Here is a 17,516-nt window from a genome sequence, read left to right on the forward strand (position 1 = left end):
TGGCTACAACTTAGCTTTGATGCATTATGAATTAACTCCAGTGGAAACATTTCTGAAAAACTATGCAGCAACAGTACACAAATACAAAGCAATGTTTGTTGTAGAACTGATGAGCAAACATCATCAGCATTTTTAATGTACTATATGGAGTGAATCTTTTAAAAGGAGATTCAGCTCCTAAATAAACTTTTCATGGTAAGCAACCCAGGAAGTTAGGCTTTCTTTATTATCCTCTTTTCCTTTTCTTCTCAGTGGCCCAGATCATTTAAACTGATAAACAGCAGCTGAACTACACAAAAAGCTCCTGATAAACAGCAGCTAAGGGAGGGCAGGAAAGGAGCAAAATTCAACTATGCTGACATAAATCTTGATGAAAATCCAAAGACTGGCATACGTGGTAGCAACAGTGCCCCAAATGACACAGAAAAGCATTTGCCCAATCCCTTGAGTATATTTTTTGAACATTAATGTTACAAGAATGTATAAAGGATTCCATTTCCTGCTTGATACATTTTTTTTCCCCAATTTCTTGCAGGTCCAAATGAAGATCTGGAGACTCTTCATATAATCACATGACAGGAAGAAGAAAACTAAGGAAGTGGGGTAGGGAGGGGAGAGGGAGATTAAGAGCAATTTCTTCTGGGTGAAAATATTATATATGGGGTAGGATAAGGGTGTCCACATTTCTTAGGCATCCCTTGATTAATGGCATCTGCATTTCATTCTTGGTTGCCAATGCAAATTGCTTCACTTCTCTAAGAAACTTTGTCCTCATCAGTCAAATGGAATCAGCACCATTCTGTGAGTAGAGGCTATACTGGTGTCTAATTTGACTGCTTTAGAAATACCTCTAGAGCAGTGCCACTCAAAGAACAGTCCACGAACCAGTAGCATCGATATATATCATCCAGAATTTGTTAGAAATTCTGAATGACGAGCTCTACCCTAGATTTACTGAATGAATCAGAATCTGCATTTTAACAAGATATTCAAGTGAAGCTGATGGCTGATGCACTGCCCTAGAACAAAGCCACTGCTCTGCAAGCTGCCCGTTCCTAGTCCACTACTAGGTAAGTACAAAAATTAGATGTAAGGATTTAAAACTTTCATAGTCATGAGACACTGACACTGACATGTGGCCACATCCAAGGAGCAGTGGACTCATGTCCTTCAAAAGGAATGAGCCCGTGTAGGGTTTCAGCATTTGTGTGGTGAGTTGCACGTGGCACAAGCTGCTACCGGTCATGGACAGCAGATGACAACATCATCATGATGAATTTTAAAAAAGAAAAACTAGTTCTTTGTCACAGAGTCTGAAAAAGGTCAGCAAACTTTTTCTATAGAGGGCCAGATAGTTAATACCTCAAGCTCTGTAGGTTATAAAGTCTCTGTAGCTACTACTTAACTGTCATTTTAAAGCAAAAGCAGCAATGGATGATGAGTAAGCAATGAGCATGGCTGTGTTCCAATAAAACTTTATTTACCAAAACAGGTGGAAGGAAGATGTGGCCAACAGGCTATATCCTGTGCCAACTCCTATTCTAAAGGATGACGATTGGCCAAATATGATGCCACCAGAAGATTATGCTGAATCCACTTGACACAATACAACCCTCACTTTTAAAAACTGAGGAGGTGATGACACAAATGGCCACTGCCCATTACTTATAACAGTGATTTACCCTACTTGCAGCGGCCACAGAAACAGAACCTGCCCTTTTATTCCTATAATAGTGGGAAATCCATGAGGACAAGGCCAAATACACCTGGACAACCCTCAGCTGCTACCCTAGCAAAACAAGAGGATCAAAAACGAAACATCCGCAGCAGAGAAGGAAAAGTTAAGTCTCCATTCCCCTGTTCAGGGGTCTACAAACTATAGCCATTGATGAATGTCATCTGCCAAATCCAGCTTGCCATCTGGTTTTTGTTTTTTTGTTTTTTTTTATTTTGTCTGCGTTGGGTCTTTGTTGCTGCATGCGGGCTTTTCTCTAGTTGTGGCGAGCAGGGGTCACTCCTCGTTGCAGTGCGCGGGCCTCTCATCGCGGTGGCTTCCTTTGTTGTGGAGCACGGGCTCTAGGCGCACGGGCCTCAGCAGTTGTGGCTCTCAGGCTCAGTAGCTGTGGCTCGCGGGCTCCAGAGCTCAGGCTCAGCAGCCGTGGCACACGGGCTTAGTTGATCCGCGGCATGCGGGATCCTCCCAGACCAGGGATCAAACCCATGTCCCCCCAATTGGAAGGCGGACTCCCATCCACTGTGCCACCAGGGAAGTCCCTTGCCATCTGTTTTTGTAAATAAAGTTTTATTGGAACAAAGCCATGCCCACTCAATTACATTCTATCTAGGCTGCTTTTGAGCTACAGTGTCAGAGTAGAGCAGCAGCAACTGAGACCTAACGGCCCACAAAGCCTAAAATATTCACTATTTAGATCCTTACAGAAAAATTGGAATCTCTGCTGTAGTTCCTGTCATAACTGGCAGCTCCTTGTTCCAGAATGCTCCGAGCAAATAGATAAGAGGATGGGTTTCTATGTTGCCATTACTAGGATGGCTACCAATTACTTTCTCTGAAAAACCTTCCTTTGCTAAACAAAGTAGAATAGTCAGGAAGGCTTCTTGCTGAGTTTCTCCCAACTTTCTTGGTGGCTTTCAAGTTCCTTTTAAGTAAGTTCTTTTCCTATTAAAAATATATAAACAGAGTTACTTATTCATGAGGCAGTCTATCAGTCATGTTAAAGGCAGCATTAACTTGGTGCCTTTTTACATTAAACTCACACAAAGAATATTAAAAGCCTTGACAGCAAAAAGCTTGACAGGACAGACAATAACAGCCTTGCATCTAGACCTCTGGAACATTTCCAAAGTGGACGAACAGTTGCTAAACAAATGGGTTCTCTCATTTCCCAGAGAACTGGGGGCTGTTTTTGTCAAAGCTTCAAAGAATAGAAAGCATCATAAATACATAGAGCAAATTTCCACAAACAAAACCTTCCGGTCTTTGAATTCATTGTAAGTAACACTCCTAACACAGCAGGAAAGTAGGCTGCAACGGTTTGGGTAAAAGCAGAAACCCACAAAAAAAGCTCTGTGTGACATGGTGTTAACAAAACACAGTTGTGTCACTTTTAGCCAGCTGGAAGGAAGCAAGTGCTCCATCAGTTACCTAATGTTCTCCAGTGGCAACCTTGTAAGTACTACTAGTGCCACCTTATGGTCATCTGGTACTATTGCATGCCCCTAGTCACATGTTGGCCTCATTTTCCCCAAGCCAGTGAATCATGTGTATTGTACAACAGAATCATGGACTCCTGGACTCCTAGAAAAAGACCTGCAAAGATCTCTAGAGCTCTTCACAGGTTACAGAGATCCCAGACCAAGTTGCCTTTGAACTAACTTTTAATACTGCAAATGCTTCTTTGAGACCAGATTAGCCACACTGGAAAGACCAGGATTGCATCTAACTCCACTTCTTGGCTTCAAAAGCTTGAGACTTCTCTGTCAGCAAGAGAGAGATATGACTGTACTGCTAATATCCCACTCACTTGCAGTTCTCTCCCCACACCAAAGACAGTCAGGCAAAGGGCAGTCATTGGAGAACACAAGACGTACATTACTATTTGGAACCGCTTTCCCCTGATAACTTTAGGTTTGGGACAAGACTGCCATGCTCCCCATGGCATTAGGGGTCAAATACTGGTTGGAAAAGTAGTTGTCCTTGTGTTTTGTAACTCTTGCTGCAGAAATTAGATTAAGTAAATAGAGGGAGTACCCAGAACCTGCTGGAAAAAGCCCACCTACACAACCACGAGAATAGAACTGGTCTTGCTCTTCACACACAGGATCTCTCTGCCTTTCCTGCCTTCATCCTCAATCACACTTTGGATACAGAACAGAGTAGGGCTTGGCCAAGAGGTCTCAAGAAGGAAGATCAGGAAGGGAAGGCTTAAAGCATGACAGGGAGATGAGGCCCAGTGGGAAATATATCAGGGCCTGTGGGGAAAATGAGAGTTTCATTGGCTCTTTCTTGACAAAGATGTGGGCCTGGCCTACCTGTGCTAAATCTTTTGCTTCTGATTTGAAAAACATTTGGCTTCCTGAAAAGTAAAAACGATTAGAGGACTTTTCTTAATCCATCTTGTACGTCCTCAGAATTGACATCAACAAGCCACAAAGGGAGCTTCTACCAGTCCTCCCTGGGCAAAGTAATGATAGCAGTGATGCAGGGCCAGTGTGGCCCAGGATCCCCAAGGGGAGGGAGAGGAAGGATGTTCACAGGGATCCTGGGCTCTGTCAGGAAGAGGGAGAAATGCATCCCTCTGAGGAAAAAAAGGCATTTGTCTCAAAGAAAAATGGTTGCATTGGGGGGGGAATGTCAGACTTAATGAAGCCAACCAATGGTAAAGGAAGCAAGCTGTAACCTCCTCGGAATGTTAGAAAAACAGTGTTTGTGCTGAGAAGATATTGTTATGATTTACAATTATAGCTGTCATTTATTGATGAACACTGTTTTTCTTTAATCATACAGGCATTTATTACCCCTGTTGTACAGATGATGAAACTGAGGTTCAGAAAAGTTCAGTAACTTTTCCAGGGTCAATAGGGAGTCAGTAGGAATAAACCCAGTTCTGTCTCCAAGCCTATATGCTCTGTCCACTCTGCCCCCTGCTTCCATGAGGATAGAGGTTGGTTTGCTCTCGCAAATAAAGCCTGCACATGAGCACTTGTATTGAAATCCTCACATTTCTGAAACTGAATACCTGAAACACAGATTTCCACGTTGAGATCACAGACGTGCAGAAGCGCTCCTCTACAGCTCTCTCCCCACCCTCAAACTCCCAGCTGAGATGGACCAGGGGGCCCGAGGCTGACTTGAGCAACAGCTCGACCTGCAGCCTGAGCCATGGTAGCTATGCCAACTCTTGCCAAGTCAACAGCCTGAAATGCTGGGCTTCCCTGGTGGCGCAGTGGTTAAGAATCCGCCTGCCCATGCAGGGGACACGGGTTGGAGCCCTCCGGGAAGATCCCACATACCGCGGAACAACTAAACCTTTGCGTCACAGCTACTGAGCCCATGCACCACAACTACTGAGGTCCACGTGCCTAGAGCCCGTGCTCTGCAGCAAGAGAAGCCACCGCAATGAGAAGCCCACACACTGCAACAAAGAGTAGCCCCTGCTCACCGCAACTAGAGAAAGCCCGCGCACAGCAACAAAGACCCAACGCAGCCAAAAATAAATAAATAAATTTAAAACAACAGCAAAAAAATATATCAGAAAAGTATTTTTTTTTTTAAAAAAAAGCCTGAAATGCATGGCCCATTCTTAACCCCACACAGTCATCATCTCACTGTCATCTTTTCTGTCTCCTGCACTTTTTACCTGGCCTCTTCAGGGCAAGAAAATGGGCTACAACTTACAGCTTACAGCCGGTAGACATTTTACACTGAGCCTTGCCAAAGACTCCAGCAGCAGACACCAGCAGGACATTCAATGATGGAGAGATAAGGAACATCTCCACAATGACCGGAGAAGATCCCAAACACAGCACAAAGACCCTGAAAAGGACTAACTACTCTACAATGATTTCCTTGAGGTCCCCCTCACTGATACCCATATAGCACCCTAGGGAGCAGGAAGCAGAGGGGCAAATCTTTGAAAGGAGAGGAATATCCTTTTCTGGCAGAAGTGTGAATTCTGAATTTGACTAAATATTTATCCAAAAGACACTGAGCTCACCTAACAGAGACTATTTAAAAACAGAAGAAACTCAATTACCAAGTAAGTTTTAGATTTATTTTCCCTGCTCCCAAATGGAATATGGGATTGAGGACAAGGTGAGATCACTTACGGAAAATAAAGAATACTACTTTTTTTGCACATTTAAGTTGTAATGTGTAAATGTTGTCCCACGTGTGCTTGTGTGTTTGTGTTATGTTTTATATCAAATAATCCAATTTCCTTTTTGACATGGTAAATCCATGCAAAGATTTCAGTAAGGCATTTTTATAAAGTCTCCTATGATATCTTTGTGAACAAGATGGAGAAATGTGGGCTGGATGATAAAACGCTTATGTGAACTCTCATGCTGCCTATATTTGTTCCTTTTTGGACACCAAATTTTCAGTGAGACATTGACAAAGTGGATTTTCCTGTAAGAAAATGGTCAGAATGATGAAAAATCTGGTAATCCTATCCTAGGAGGGATGAAATGTTTTATCTTTGAAAAATGAAGACTCTGGGGGAAGCGGGAAGGGGTATGCATCTGTGATGGAGTGGAATGAGTATAGTCTTCAAGGCAACCGAGGTTTAAATCATGAATCTTCCTTTACTACAAAATGCTTTGTGTCATCCACATGCACTTACCATGCTCTGTATTGTAACTCCACCATTTGCAACAATATCTACAGGGCAGAGTGGGCAATGCAGGACAGTGGGAGACAGAGAGCAAGAGCTAGAGAGAAGGGGGTAAAAAAATGAGAAAACCTGGGAGAAGAATCCACAGCCCCAAGGAGATATTAATATTCATAAAGTAAGTTCATATTAGATATGGCATTTCTGGAACAATTCCAGATGGAAGGCAACAGGGTTCTATCACAAAGCAGAGGGAATATGGCTTCAGAATGGTCAAGTGGGGTGGAAATGGTAGGAGGACCAAATCTGGAATAGGGCTGTATCCAAGGGAGATCCTTCTAAGAATTGGTGGGAATGATTACAAATGGGCCAAACCTAGATGTACACCTGGTGGGAAAACAGCTGGAAAGCAATCCCTAGCCAGCCTGGCTATAAGGGAGGATTTCTCAAAAACTCTCCTGAAGGAGAGAGACGTGAAGAAAGTCCAGGAAGAAGGGGATTTGTCTGTCCCAGAGGAGATAGAGAAAGCTGCCCCCCTTCTAGACCAACCGGACCATAGACTTGCCTGAAATTCCTCTTTAGGATGATCATTCCCTTGCCTTAAATGTAAATGTGCCTTAAGAGTGTCTTATCAAAATGCCAGTAACCTTGGGAGAAATAATATATTAAGCATTACAGTGCATTAAGACCTTAATGAGGCTTAGTTCCAGTAGTGACACTCATCTCCAGTAGTGGCAGCTAGCTGGGATCCAGACGGCAAGATTAGGAATCTGCTTTGTCTAGTTTAGATAACTGGTTGGAAGACCAAACGAGGGCATGATGCGCTGCCTGGAGTTGGAGGGTCTTGGCAGGCAGGGCAGGGAGGAGCTCTGACTGCAGAGCAGCCTGAGAGCCCTGCATATCTAGAAGCAAGGACAGTTGGAGAATGAGGCCCAGGAAACAGGAGAAGGACAACAGAGGGGATGCGTGAGGGTTCCTGAGTCAAACCCCATCCACATCATGGTCCAGCTAAGGGCCATGCCTACCTATTGCTGCTTTATTTCACATCTCTTTGCCAACAGCAAAATGAACATGCACTCACTCAGTGAGTTTCTTCCATTATTTGAAAATATTATTATTAATAGAATAACTGAAATAAAACCATTTGTTCATTTATAAAGCATGAAGTCGTTAAGATTAGACGGTTTTATCGATGTCCTTCAAAGCAAAAATTAGACATTTGCCTTTTGCAAAATGCAAAGACCCAGTTTCTCCTTACCTTTTTTTTCATTCCCAGAACCCAGAAAATACTAGAAGAGAGAGAAGGGAGACACCCAGGAAGCCAAACTAAATGCTCCAAAATAAGTGCATTAAAAGCATGCATTTTAATTACATGCTACATGCAAGCCATTTCAGTTCTCCTTATCTTAGAACATAAGAGGGAAGCCCAGTGGTCTCCTAAAATCAGCTACATTGATAGTTCTCTGAAGAGACAGCTATCAGAAATAGAGAAACACCAAAACTAAGAGAGCTCAACAACCTGGAGTCATCTGCACAGAAAGAACTCTAGTTGTCTCAAAATCCATGAGGACATTGGAATGTTAAAGTTTACGATTAAAGCAAGGTTATTAAGAAAAGATAGAATAGGATTAAATGATTTTAGGAATACTTGCCTTCAGTTAAGCTTCACAACCTTTATTATCTGCATTCTATATTGGTGTCCTTCTAATAATTGAAATTATTTAATATCTTAAATGCATCCCTACGCATAGAAGAGTTAATAAAGATTAAACAGCCACTGAATTCTCAAGTCTTGGGCTGATGAGAGGCAAGTAATCACTGATATGGTGTTGTGGTCGGGGAAAAAAATGTGGAAAGGGTTAATGTGTTACATAAGATCAGACGTGAATGGGACTCAAGTATCTTGCAACAAACACGAACAAAGACAGAGATTTGTTGTAGAAATAACATGATACAAAAAGACTCCAGAGAGAAGAGATTAGAGATTCACCAAGCCAACCTGTCTGAGATGGCCCCTCACTTCTAACACCAGGAGGTGGAGTGTGAGAGCCTGGAGGCTCCTGAATAAACCAGGTGGCAGGGGCCCCTGGAGAGGGTCTTCTCATTCCAACTCACCTGCCTAGATCTGACCCTGACTTAGTTACACTCCCATAGGTATTACTCCTATAGAGAATAATCTATAGTCTATCTGAAAAGAGTTCACTCCACCCCGCCCAGGGGGTTTGCATCAAAAAGACACACTAGCTCATGGAGCGCAATTTGTGAGAGATTCACTGGTATTCCTAGGACTGAGATGGGGAGGACATAGGATATAAAGGATATAAATTCCTATTTAGTCCACACCTTCTTAAGAAACATTTTTAGGAAAGCCTATATGAGGAAGATATTAAATATGATTAGCCTCACACAAGTCAGCATAGAAATTCGAAAATCTATCAATTACTAAAAACAGTAAATTTTATTCACCAGGTAGCACTTTCACAAAATACTGTTTTTTAAAATACACTATTTAACTAGACAAGAAAATTATATGTTTTTAAATAAGATACATTTTGTTAGATGTGATAGACACTTATCGTTGCCTTTCCAGCTTCCATTACACCTTCTTATGCCCTAAATTTTCAGAATTTACCCCTTGCTCTCTTTCAATCCACTGGACTGTTCAGGGGTCCTCAGGCCCCAGAGGAAGTCAGAGACCCAGGCCTAAGGCAACCAGTGCATAGTATTTCCCTACATTATATTCATGGTTGAGGAGGGGGTGGGCATGTGATCTAAATCAGTTCAATCAGAGTGAATCCCAGAGGTTTTCCAGGATCACCTGGAAAAGAGGCAGAGGGTAGTGAAGCTCTGAGGCTGGAACAGGTGCAGCAATGCTGCTGCCCACGCAGGGAAGACAATCTGGAGGAAGCAGAAATGGAGAGATGGAGAGAAATGGAGTCCTGGTGATATAATCTGAGCCCCTTCATCAAACAGCCCTTACTTAATACCTTTCACTTTTGACAGCCATTAAATTCCCCTTTTGCTTAAGCCCATTTGTGTTGGTTTTCTGTTAATAACCACTAAAATCACTGGCTGTAATGATTTCATATAAATGAGATGCTACCCTACGGAAATGTGTATTTATAGAGCCAATATGACTGTGCATCAGTTAATACTTTTCCCTCTTTCTCTAGATTCTGTCTTCCTCTTATGCTAAACCTCAGGAATTACAAATTCTTCCAGATCATAGGCCTCTCAGCTTTTGCAGCTATAATCTAACACACAATGGAATATTTCTTCTCGCTTTCTTATAACCCCCAAATCAGAATTATTTATTTTCACCAAATTTTCCTTAATTTTTTCTCACTAAAGTTTTCTTAATTTTTTCTTAAACTTTTCTTAACTTTTTTTTCACTGAAATCTACTACAAAACATTTCCTCTAGAATAAAAATTTTCCCTGAAAATTGCAATGACAGAGAACAATGGGTTTGAAATGGTAGATAATTCAAAAATTCCTCTTATGGATTATTCTCAAAGATAATTATTACATTTGGCCTATATAACATTAACTCATATGTAAAATATATAGAAATAGTTTAAAAGGGAAGTAGGGCCCCAATCTAAAACAAGCAAAAAACAAAAACAAAAACAAAAAAACCCTGCCTATGAGTAAAAGAGTCAAATGTATTTCAGACGTGAGTCTAGCACAAAGGGTTACTCTAAACCGACCGCATATTAGGTTGTCAGCTTCAAACCCAAATCACCCGCCCCCCCATCAACCTCAGAGCCACTTCTGGGATCCCTCAGCAAGGTTAGCCTAATTCCTCTTGGCTCAGCCTGAGCTGGCTCTCTCTCTGCACAGCAGTGTTCACATGCCCTGAGATGGAGAGAGAGAGCCTTCAAAGTGTCTCTTTTTGAACAGGCATAAAGTGTCTATTGAAGCCCGGAAAGCCACCTCATTGTGGGGCTGACCTCGCCATGCTGCTCACATTCCCCAGAGGTATGGACAGTAGTTAGAGCTGAGGAAATGTCATTCAGCACTTTTGTGCAAATGAAATTTGAGAAATTTGCACGATACATGTGGAGCCCATTGTTCATATCTAAGCTTGTTAGCTGTTTTCCTCCCGGGAGTACAAAAGCGTTACTGAGAGTAAAAAAGAAATCCCACTGGATGAGAGGAAACCTGAGGGGCCCCCCGAAGGACCCTTCACTGCAGGCCTCATTTCATGCCAAACGACTTCAGCAGAGGCCCACTGAAAGGAGGTCACAGGTATTTACCTTTCTTCCCCATCTGTTTCAATCAGTTTTACAGAGAAGGAGTGAAAATGCCAATACTCTCCTCATTCCTGAGCCCTCAGTGCATTCATTTTGCAGATTCTTTATGGAAGAGTAGACTTTTAAAACAAGAAAATGTCATTGGAACAAACTTAAGCTTTATCTACAGATAGACTGATTTCTTACCTTAGCTACACTAGATTACATCCACCAGTCCTGTCATTTCTTACAAGTGATGCTATGTCAGAACAGAATAGTGATTGCATTTATGGCCTAACACATCCTTAAACATCACCCACCTCTAATAACACTGCAACAATGCTCACACAGAGAATTGTACAGGGGATGAGAAGAAGAAAGAATAATAGTTTATAAGTACAGTTATTTGATTATTAGGTTAACGTATGTAAAGTAAGGTATAAATAATCCAAAAGAGTGGATGTTCCAAAATCTATCTATATTTGTCCTTGTATATATGGTTAACTATGTCTGGTAATTAACTTCAATTAATATATTTGTTTTCTTTCAGTAAATGTTAATTAAATACATACTTTATGCCAGGTACTGTGCTAAGTGCTAAAAAATGAAAAAGAAATATCTGCTTTCAAAGGTTCCTCCCTCTGGTAAGAAAAACAAGAAAATGGACAAGATTCTATAAAGTTTAAGTAAATAATGTAGAATATTAAGGAAAATGAACACACATTCAGGTGCAAGTGTTAACAGAACAGGCCACGTGGCAAACTGCCAAGAAGCTTCTCAGGATGGACTTACCGTGGTAAATTTCCATGTACGTGGCCTGGCCTCCTCCCTGGAAAGCTCAGAAATCTGGTTTTGTCAGCACACCGAGCATGAATCTGTCTCTGTAACATTAACTTATATTAACTGAGCTTAACAATATTAATGCATAACCCAGAATTCTAACTAACTAGTTTATAATGAAACTTGCATTGTCACGAGGATTAGGGACAGAGGGCTTGTGATGACACAGCATGTTCATTCTGCTTCTGAAGACAGATCCACCTACACATTCTCAACCTCGCTTATACTCAGAAAAATATTTAGATAATTAGAGTCAAAACTAGGGAAACTACTTGAATGCAACACATGTTTGATGACTTCAGGCTATGACACCATGAAGAATCCATCTCCACACTAGTGAGACCTGCTGAGAATACCTGAACAGTCAAGACGACAGTCACCCTACCCCTGGCCAAGGCAACAGCATGCTTTCCCTGCTGACCAACCTACTTCCTCATTAACTCATTTTTTAAATAGACTTAATTTTAATGTATGTACATATTTTTATGACTACAGAAAAACTGAGAACAAAATTTAAATTACCTGTAATCACCTCCTAGATATTGGAATGCATTTCCCCCCAATCTTTATTACACTTGCATAGATAGATAGACAGATGATGAATGTATGTGTATATGCACATACATATACATATATATGTATATGTATCCCATGGTAAGCTGGGGGCTCTGGAATGTTTCATGTCAGCATGGTGTCATACTCAAAGATATTTCAATTCAGCATCTAAAATAATTGAAGAGTAACTTAAGTATTTGCAAAAGTCCCTTGCAAAATAAAAGAAAAAGCAGGAATATATCTAGCAGAAATTCTTAAAAACCCTTTTACCTCATTTGATTTATTCTCTCTCAATGTTTCACACCTACAATTCTCTACCACTCCAAAAATATATTTAACCCCTTCAAAATTCACTCAGTCTTTTCAAACCAACAAGCTTTCTTGCTTGCTCCTTTTTCTTCTTGGTCTTTCCATTTCCAGTGTAAATATGGCTATTACCCCATCAGCATCAACGCCATTCAGCATCTATTTTCCCCACTAATCTGTAAGCAGAGTAAGGGAAGTGAACATGTCTTTCTTCTTTCCAGATAAGCCCTAGTGCCAAACAGAGTGTGTTAATACATTTGCAATCACTGACAATACACACACACACACACCCATACACACTCACATACACAGGGTTTTGCAGAATTGAATTAATCCTCTATATACCCTTGAATCACTTACATTTTACATTGTGAGCAATTTCCAAAGTCATAACAATTTCTTCCTATAGACTTCTTATCAGTTGCGTAATATTCCGTTACATAACTGTTCCATAATGTCATCATTTCCCAATTTGGATTTTTTCCCTTTTCTCTGTATAAATAATTCCTCAGTAAACATCTTTGCACAAAATTGTCTCTGATTATTCCCTTAGAATGATTTTCTAGAAGTGGAGTCACTGGACTTGACTCAATATGAACTTCTTAAGGTCTCAATACAGACTGCCAAACGGCTTTACAGAACAATTGCAATTCCAATCCCACAGTACATAAGAGTGCCCTTCTCCCTGAACACTTATCAGCACAGAGTATTGGGGTTTTTTGCTTTTATCTTTTCAAAACTGAAATTTGGAAAACAATATATTTCTTTTAGATATATTGATACCTTCAGTAAAGACTGACTTGAACTTGGAGTCAATATGTATTAAATCTTACATATTATACAGTTAAAGTTTCCAAGGTGACCCTACATCCTCTATTTCCAAGTTGCTGCCTGAAATTTTTCTGGAACAAGGTGAAGTATAAATGAATAACATTCTCTAAGTTCTGGTTGAGCACCTCACTGCTGCTCCCAGGCAAGATAATTGAGGACTCTGAGCAATAGAAACATGTAAGAAAAGCTTTAGGGGGGTCACTGAAGGCTTTTTAGAGGAGAAAAATGATCAAAGCGAGTTTTGAACAAAAGCTCTTTAACAGCTAGACCATGGAGGTAAGTGCACATCCTGAATTGTTACATTAGTCTCCCCTAATGAACCATGTGTCCTGGCATCCAGGTCCTTGTATAGTCCTTTCCCACACTGACTCTGAACTCAGTCACATGACCTGCTTTGGTCAAGGGAATATCAGCAAATATGACACCATGGAGGCTTTATAAGCACCCATTCATTAGGACTAGCCCACCATCATGTGAAGAAGCCCCGATGAAAGATCACAAAGAGAGAGAGGATCAGTCATCCCAACTATTCCAACTGAGGCACCAGACACATGAGTAAGGCCATATGAGATCCTCTTATCCCCAGTCAAGCTGCCAGCCAACTGCAGCCACATGAGTGAGCTCAAGTGAGACCAAAGAAAAATTGTGCAGACAAATCAGAGTTGCTTTCATCCATAAATCTAGGGATTTATGCAGCAATTGACAACTGATTCAACACATTCTAGGCATAATAAATAGCATTCATTCAACATGTATTGAGCACTTGGAGTGCACAGTCCTAAAAGAGAGACTTGCATGTTAATAAAATAACTACACAGTGTGACAAAGGCTGTAATACTTGATAGGTATTACAAAGGATAATAAAGGAAGGAGTTTACAAAGGAAGGAGTTCTCTATCCTACTTTGGTTAGTCAGAGGTTTCACAAGAAAAAAGAAAAATACATCAACTTTGTCTTGAAAAATGACCATGCAGACTAAGAAGAAAAAGATAATCATGGGTAGGGGAAATGACGGTATAGAGATGAAAAATAAAACAGGATGTTCAGGAACCTGCACATGACTTCATCCAGTAAGAGTACAGGTACGTGTTGGAGAAAAGAAAAAGATGAAGGTCTTCAGGCTCAGATGAGAACTAAATAAATTCTTAGTAGCTCCATTTTACAAATATTAACGTGGAACAGTCAAAATAGAAGTAAGTTTGTACTCTTAAGCCTACACTAACCTGCCTTTCTAGAATGTCCAGCTTGTTTGGATCTAAATGCATCACTCTTTATAAATGTCGCATTTCAGTTTGAGCTTAGGTGATAAGGTATCAAGTTGGGGAGAAGTATTCAGCAGTGATGGATCATATCCCACTCTGGATAGCTCATTCAGCAATAAAGTTATTCCAGTGAATTCCTCATTCTATGTCTAATATCTAACATATAATTCAGCTTGATTTTAGAAATTTTGTCTTAAAATTATAGAAATCTGATATGACTTCATCCAACAAACAAATTTTAGACAATTTAGGGAATGGATATAGAGACCCAAATGATATCCAACAAATAACATGAAACCAGCAGCATTAGACTTTGAGTATACTAATTGTCTATACTAATTAAAGAATTAGGTCAAGTTTGTTGTTTTAAACAAACCACTAAAATTTTTGATACAAAGAAGCTGAGAGTAAAATGAAATAGCATGAGCTAATCCTTAGCTGGGAAGAATTAATTTATTGAGTCTCTAAACTCCATTTCCACGTAAAGGCAGGATTTCACATTAGTAAGAATATAACATAAAAAATAAAAGAATAAAGTAAAGACAAAGTCAAATTCTAATTTGTAAATATCTATACTGGTATTGGTTGTCCAATAACTGTTTTATGTGTAAAAGAGAGAGCTATAACTCGTAACCTGGTCTAAGAAAATGTGTTAGGTACAAGCTCAAGAACGGCCCTCCACACAGACACACACTATGAAGATCCATCCCAGAATAGATAGTGCCCCCCTAACCTCATCAGTTGTTGATATTTACAGAGGAACCTCCCTCTCACTCCAGATAAGGAATGACAGACCAGGCAACAAAATTAGTGAGGGTCAATAGAACAAGAGTCAGCAGTTAATCGATTGCAGAAGGAAAGCTTCACTGAAAGGAGCCAGACCCCTGTTTTCTCAGGATAATCAAATGCCTGACTCATGCAGACTCATAAAATTGACTTGTTTTTTTCTCGGTCTAATTGACTGATGCCTGGGTATTACATAAACCTTAGGTGTCCTCAAGATAAGACTTAATACTATACTACCAAAGCCAGACATCTAATTACTTTCATTCCACATGAAAGATAGCCCAGTGAAATGGATGGATGTCTTTCCCACCAAGACAAGACCTTTCTTTCAAAGTGTCAAGGAGCTGTGCATAAGCCCTATTGAGGAACATCTTCTGTAAGTCATGCCAATCAGATAAATCTTTAGCTATAAATAGTAAAGATGAAGTTATAACTACGAAACACATTATACACGTAACTATTACTCTGCATTCTGTTTTGCATATTCAAAACTGACCCTAATATAGTATTTTACAACTTTAAATCTGATTTTTATAAATCATAGAATATTAGACTTAGGAGGAACTTTAGAACTTTTCTAGCCTAATAAATCACCAAAAAGCAAAACCTCATGTACAATATCTCTGGAAAGCTATACAACTGAACTTTATTATGTTTTTCTCTTGCAAAATTTTTAGTATTTCTGATTTAAGAAATCCTCAGATCAACTTCTATCTTTATATTCAAATATTTTTCAAAAATTTAACTATACATCCTTAAAATAAGTAGTTTCTAAACGTGTTTCTTATCCAATATCTCCAGCAGTTAATATTTTGAGCACATCTTCAAATATATATGTATAAATTACATACATGTGTTTCTTTACTATTACATCAGTAAAATACATACATCAATATGAATTTTTAATTAGATCATTTAGAAAAATAAAGAGTTCTGTATGACCCATTAAACATAGTAGATTATACATGCACATTTATCACTACTTTGTCCCAACCCCACAAAAGTGACAGTAAAAGATTTAGAGATGACAGAAACCTGAAATCTTGCAAGTAATGGGGGCAGGGGTGGGGGCCTGAGAGAAGTAAAGTGACTAGAAAGTTCAATTCACAATACAGATTTCTTCTAGAAGGGCTTAGAAACTAGAGGCACTGTGTAGAAGTTTTGGTTGGAACATGAGGACTGGTTGGAAGATCCCATCTCCACTCTACATAGCTAAATGACTCCCCTCACACCTCACCCCAACCTACACATTCCAGCAAAAGACAGTAAGCTTACTTTCTAGAAAGCTTTGCATGGTTGAGTGAGGCACTGTACTGAGAATGATTAAGTTAAATTCTACACACAGAAAGATGAGACCTCCAGTCCCCTTCCTTTATTCACCTACCAGAATGCTAGAAGTCAAGTTTATTCTATCCATGCATGAAACTAGAGATTCCTCTGAGGAAATGGAACTGGTAAATGAACAGCTACACTATTTGGCCATTCCAAAGTGAAAAAACCTGCTCATTGCCTTTCTACCCTATTATGAAGCTCCCCAATAGATAAGCCTCAATTGTACATACAGAAATTTCATTAAACTTTTTAGTGTCTCATTCATTAATATGAACAAAGAGCCAAAGATCACCAGAAATTTGAGAAAGGTCTCTAGCATGAAAAATAGAGATCAAAACTAATAGAGAAAAATAGGCACTCAGAAGAAATAGAGCACAGGTTAAAACAACAAACTATAATCAGAGCTCTAAGAGAAGCTATCATAACCATGAAACAAGAATAATGTGTTATAGTCAAAGAATAAACATAGAAAAAGAAAGACCTCTTGGAAATAAAAATGTTAGCCAAAAAATAGTTCAATATAAGGATTGGGAGATAAGAATGACAAAATATACCAGAAAGTAGGACCAAAAAACAGATGGAAAACAGGAAAGAAATAAGAAAATTAAAATCAATATAGAAGTTCCCATATCAAATTAATAGGAGTTCTAAAAAGAGAAAAGAGAAAAAAGAAGTAACTAAAATAAAAATAATACAAGAAAAAGTTTTCAGAACTAAAGGATATGAGTGTCTAGATTGAAAGGAACCAAGTACACAGCACAATAAATGAAGAAATATCTACAATAAGACATATAATTGTGAAATTTCAGATCACTGGATGAAAAAGGAACTTTTATAAAAGTTCCCAGAGAAAAACAAAGCATCAGAAATCAACATGACATTGAATTTCTTGATAGTAACTTTGGAACTTGGAAGTAGAGGAAATAATGCCTTATGAAGAAAAAAATATATTTTTAAACTACAATACTATCTTCATCAAAACTATCAATCAAGGCATTTCAGACATGCAAATTCTTGAAAA

Source organism: Eubalaena glacialis, chromosome 4, assembly GCF_028564815.1.
Source record: "Eubalaena glacialis isolate mEubGla1 chromosome 4, mEubGla1.1.hap2.+ XY, whole genome shotgun sequence".
Taxonomy (NCBI): domain Eukaryota; kingdom Metazoa; phylum Chordata; class Mammalia; order Artiodactyla; family Balaenidae; genus Eubalaena; species Eubalaena glacialis.